Genomic DNA, 5,575 nt, shown 5'->3' with positions numbered 1-5,575 from the left:
CGGGGTCTCCGCTCGGCACCGGGACCTCCTCCGGACGGTCACCGCCCGAGAACGCCTCCAGGGGGCTCCGGTAGCCGGGAGGCAGGAGGAGGAGGCACGTGCAGAGGTCCGTGGCCGAGGAAAGCACTATAAACGGTAGGATTCAAGTAGGGAACAGTGCCGATTATTATTAAAAAACGAACACACCCGAACATATGTTTTCAAATCAGTCATTATGGAGACTGAGATGGACACCGGAACATTAACATGCTAATGGCAATGTGCGATTCAAAAAACACACCTTGATGAGCTGCCTTCCATGAAGACTTTACAGTAGGGCCTTGACTTACGAGTGTCCCGACTAACGAGTTTTTTTGAGATACCAGCTGTCTCTAGGCTGATTTTCTGCATTGAGTTGATAGAGTAATTTGAGTTAACGAGCTCCTTAACGAGCTCGGTCTCTGAACGAATTAAACTCGTAAGTCAAGGCCCCACTGTACTTGCAAATAGTGTGCAACAAGACAACTAGTGACAGATTCTGTTCCAGGTTTTCGAGCTAGAATTTACCAAATAAAAGCAATGGAACATAACATGCTATGGAGGAGAAAGGAATATAAATGGAGGAAAAACGGAGACTGGAAAGAAAAGAAGAGAGGGTGCAAGAGGAAGGAAGGCAGGGAAGAGCCTGTTTCATTTCTAACAACGAGGATGCGAGAGCACTCCGTGATCAGACTGCCCCAGTTTCAGAGGGCGAGGAGTAGAAATGATTTCAAGACGAAAAGTTTCCTCTGCCTTTACGCCTTAGCACGATTCTAGTTGGGTCTTTATTTCTGCTCTGTGCATTTCTGCGCGTACACGTGGCAGTGGCACCTGTCTTAAAGCTGAAAAGCGAGCCTGGAGACACCGGTGGGTCTGACAACGAGACCGCACCCGGTGAGCCCGGGCCAGGCATCACCCCGGGAGCCCCAGGTGCGGTCCTTCCCGCCCGGGAGGAAGAGCTGGAAAGTTCCCCTCTCCTCCGCACGAGGGCACTCTCGGCCAGGGCACCAGGCCACTCCAAGCGTCTGCGTCAAGGAATTGCTGACGTTGGAGCAAGTGTGTAAAGCCAGCTTTCCATTTCTCCAGGCTTTCAACGCCGCTGAGTGTATTCTAACGGAATGAGATAGGAAGGAGGGACTGGGTCCCACTGACATGCATTTTGGTGTCGTTCACTTGACACTTGGCTTTTTGCCATCGGATGAGATTACCTCGTCATAAACATGCTCTGCAGCCTAGTACTTAAATGATGATGTACATACGAATCATTTGGGAATCGTGTTGTTTTTTTTTTTTTTTAAAAAAATGCAGATTCTGGCCCTGGACAGTGCTGCTCAGTGGCTAGAGCATCAGCCGGCACACCAACGGGTCCCGGTTCGATTCCCACATCCCTGGGTTGCAGATTAGATTCCCCTCCAGGGTTGGCAGCAACCAATCCATGTGTCTCTCTCACATTTATGTTTTTTTTCTCTCTCTCTCCTTCCCTCCCTTCTACTCTCTCTCTCTCTAAAAAAAAAAAAAATCAATGTAAAAAATCCTTGGGCAAGGATAAAAAATTGCAGATTCTGATTCAGTAGGTCTGGGAGATGCAGTTCTAACAAGCCCCTAGGTGGTGCTGATGCTCTAACCACTGTGCCCACCGGCCAGGGCCATATCTGCCTTTTGAAAAGCTCCATCTGGGTGCTACTTGGAGGATGGATTGGAAAGGACCACAGTGGGTGCCGAGGAGGATCAGATACTGGCCATGGTAGTAAATTCAAGTAAGAGAGGCTGAGTCTGCAAAGAAGACTGAGAATACACAGACAGTAGAAGAAAAACCAGAAGTAAGGGGCAAGTCCATCACTAGATTTTATGAGAATTTCAAAGATGATCGCCTCTCCAGGAGTCTTGTATCTTCTGCCAGCATCTGTGAAATAGTAGCAAACTAATTTGTGAGTTTGCAAGCAGAGGAAAATCGCAGGCTTTCCACAGTTCCTGACAGTAAGTTTGCTGAGAGGTAAGAGAGGTTGAATTCAGAGCACTGTGAGGAATTTGTATTAGATTGGGAATGGGAGAGTGATTGTTTTACGTTTTTCTCTTTGCCCTGCCTGGGTGGCTCAGTGGGCTGGAGCATTGTCTGGTATACCAGATGGTGGTGGGCTCCATTCCCCGTCAGGGCACATACTGATATGGAGGTTGTGGGTTCCATCCCTAGTCTGTGTGTGTATGGGAGGCAACTGATTCCTGTTTCTCTCTCACACCAGTGTCTCTCTCTAAAATCAGTAAAACATATCCTTGGGTGCGGATTAAAAAAGAGATTTTTTTCTTTATCACCAATTTTTATCCACTTAATCATGACATGGATTAAGTGGAATGATTTTCTTTCTATTTATCATGCTTGAAGTTTGCTGAACCTTTTGGATCTGTGGATTTATACATTTCATCCATTTAGAAAATTTTTAGTTATTAGTTCTTCAAATAAATAGTGAGTTCATCTGTACGTGAAGTTGCCTATTTTATGTATCCCAATATACTGGATGACATCTTTGTGTTTCTCACCCATCTTTCTGGATTACGTTGGACAGTTCTAGATAATGTTTATATTTGTCAACTTGTAAAAATATGCAAATTTTTAACCTTTATCATTTCTTTTCCCATTCTAAATATTCACTTTTGTACCTAATTTTGCATTTATAATTTTGAGTTCTTTTTCTTAAAGAGAGTCCAATAAATTATATAAATTTCAGGCCAACAAAACCTGGATCTGCCCCACTTACAAGCAGCATGTCATTAATAAGGACTTGAGACAAAAGTGTCATCCCCAAAGTAGGCATAACATATAAAAATAATTGTTTATTTCTGGCTTAGACAGTTCCTAAGTATCTCTTTCAGTTGAGTGTCAGGTCCATTTTCTTGGTTATAAAGGCTCATGTACCAGGGCCAGGAAGATACACCACCCTAGTGCTGAAAACAGCAAATGCTGAGCATTAGCGTGCACTAAGGGTTTGAAACAGGTCCAGGGGACTAATCTGTAGGCCCAAAGTCTCTTGGGAAGCTGGGCCCTGGGACCCAAGCCTCCTGATGAGTGACCCATTGCTCGATCCATCCAAGTGAAGACTTTTGTGGCATGTTTGCCACAATATCCACCTCAATCACCTAAATAAACGCCTGAAATCTCACCATTAAAAACTCATTCTTTTGGATCTTGAAGCATTTCTGGAAGTTTAGCACTGCTTATTAAAATACAAACTCCTTGGGGGAAAAGTTACATTCTATAGCCACATTTTTTGTGAGATGAATATGTTAATGCTTAGCATGTGTCTGATACTCAAGAAAGCTGGTTCCCCTCTGTCTCCCATATGAGAATTGGTTAGCATCTGTAGCTCGGGGTCCCAAACTGGTTTTCTGTGCTGTAGATGTTTGGGCAGGGTCTGGTTTTGTATGGGTGCGTCTTAAAGACAGCTTTTCCCTTTTGCTATTTTATCAAGCTCCAAGCACGGAAGGTACTAGCATATAAATATTCTGTTAGGAAATGAGGAGGCAGACCAAAGAGAATCAACTTCAATGACCCAAAATCTTTTTTTTTAAATATATTTTTATTGATTCAGAGAGGAAGGGAGAGGGAGAGAGAGAGAGAAACATCAATGATGAGAGGGAATCATTGATTGGCTGCCTACTGCCGCCCCCTACTGGGGATTGAGCCTACAACCCTTGCATGTGCTCTTCCCTTGACCGGAATCGAACCCGGGACCCTTCAGTCCGCAGGCTGACACGCTATCTACTGAGCAAAACCGGCTCGGGCAAATTACCGAAAATATTAATGTGAAAGAAATTACACTAGAATGAGGAGTAACTGGGGTTCTTTAAGTGAGTTTAGTTTCTGTTACAGTGATTGCAGAGCTGTTCAAAGCGCCTAACAACACAATATGTCTGCTTCCCACAGATAGGAACGTTAAGAGAGTCCTGTAATAACTTGGTGAAAGTTAGTTTACTGAGGCAAGATTTCTTACACAGTTCTTTGCCTTTTTATTATTCACACATGTGTCCCTATATTATTCTACCAGTATCCTCTCCATAAAAAGTTATGTTTTCCTGACTTAACTTCTCTTTCTCTGCTGTATTGACACGATTTCTGCACTGTGGGCCAGACACTGGAATAAGGTAGTAAGGCCACTGGAGGGTGCCAGACTCCCATTGTCATTGCATTGTCTCCGTGTCTGTAAAGACAGCATCAATTCCCGTCCATGTTGGAGTTTTAAAAAACTGTAAAAATTCACTTATAATAAGCACCCGAAGGACTAACTGGAAGATGCAGCCATAATGACAAGACCCTTTCACCTCTGGACTGGAATTCTTTCAGGAACAGCTGACTTTTTTTCCTGCACAATAAAATGTGCAGTTGTTTTTTTATATTTACTACTGTATTTTGTCTGTGAAGCAGTTACTCTGGAGAAGAAGGAATCCTTAGTAAAATTCTTGTCAGACAATTTGAAGCTATTCCTCAGCTGTTGTCCCAGATCTACCTATTGATTCATTCTACTCTCCCAGCTTTTTTCCCCTTAACTTACTCAAACCACTCTCCACACATTGGCCAGAATGGACTCATCCACAGTTCCTCTGCTTAAAGATCTCCAACAGCTTCCCAAGGCTCCGAGGTGAAGCTGAGTTTTGTCAGCATGAGATCCACTCCCCAGCCCTCAGGCCTGACTCCCCAGCAACACTGGTCCCTGCACACCTCTCCAGGCGGCTGGGCTCCCCACAAGCCCCTCCTCAAAGTCAAATGATCTGCGACTCCCCTAAGGAGCTAAGCTAGTTCCTGCATTTGTGTTTTCACACAAAGTCCATTTTTCCCACTGAATCTGACAAATCCCATTTATTCTTTTCTTTTAAAAAAATATTTAGATCTTCAGATGAGAATAGAGAATAATATAACACTCTTGTATGCACATAACTCATTGAAGTCTTAACATTTTGCAATATTTTATTCTGAACTTAATAAAGAAATAAAAGCATTTTAGTTGGAGTTGAAACCTTCCACAAACCTCTTCTCTGATCTTATTTCCCTGCCTGAGGAAATCACTATCATAAATTTGTATTTACTGTTCCCACACACGCTTATATATTATAATGACATCTGCATGTATTTGTAAGCAACATATAGTATTTGTTTGCAAGTTTTAAAATCAGATAAATGGCATCATACTATGTAATTCTGCAACTTATCATTAACAGGTGCACTACAAGTTTATTCCGTTTAACTATCATACCATATTCTATTATTTGAATAAATCACAATTTGTCTATTCTCTTGTTGATGCATACTTGGATTGTTTTTTATTATTGGCAATTGTAAGTGATGCTGCTGTTAACATTCTTGCATACATCTCTTTGTGTATATATGTTAAGAGTTCCTCTGTGATAAATGCGTAGAAGTAGCTGGGTCATACTGCATGTACATATTCCACTGATACTGTAGCATATTCAATGTTACTGACATAAACACTACTTTCTACAGAGATTTGCCATTCTCAAAGATGAAACAAAACACCAGTAAATATATTCGACATTGTCCTCTGCAAAC

The sequence above is a fragment of the Myotis davidii genome, unplaced genomic scaffold (genome assembly GCF_000327345.1).
Source record: "Myotis davidii unplaced genomic scaffold, ASM32734v1 scaffold125, whole genome shotgun sequence".
Taxonomy (NCBI): Eukaryota; Metazoa; Chordata; class Mammalia; order Chiroptera; family Vespertilionidae; genus Myotis; species Myotis davidii.
Note: the sequence above shows the minus strand (reverse complement) of the source record.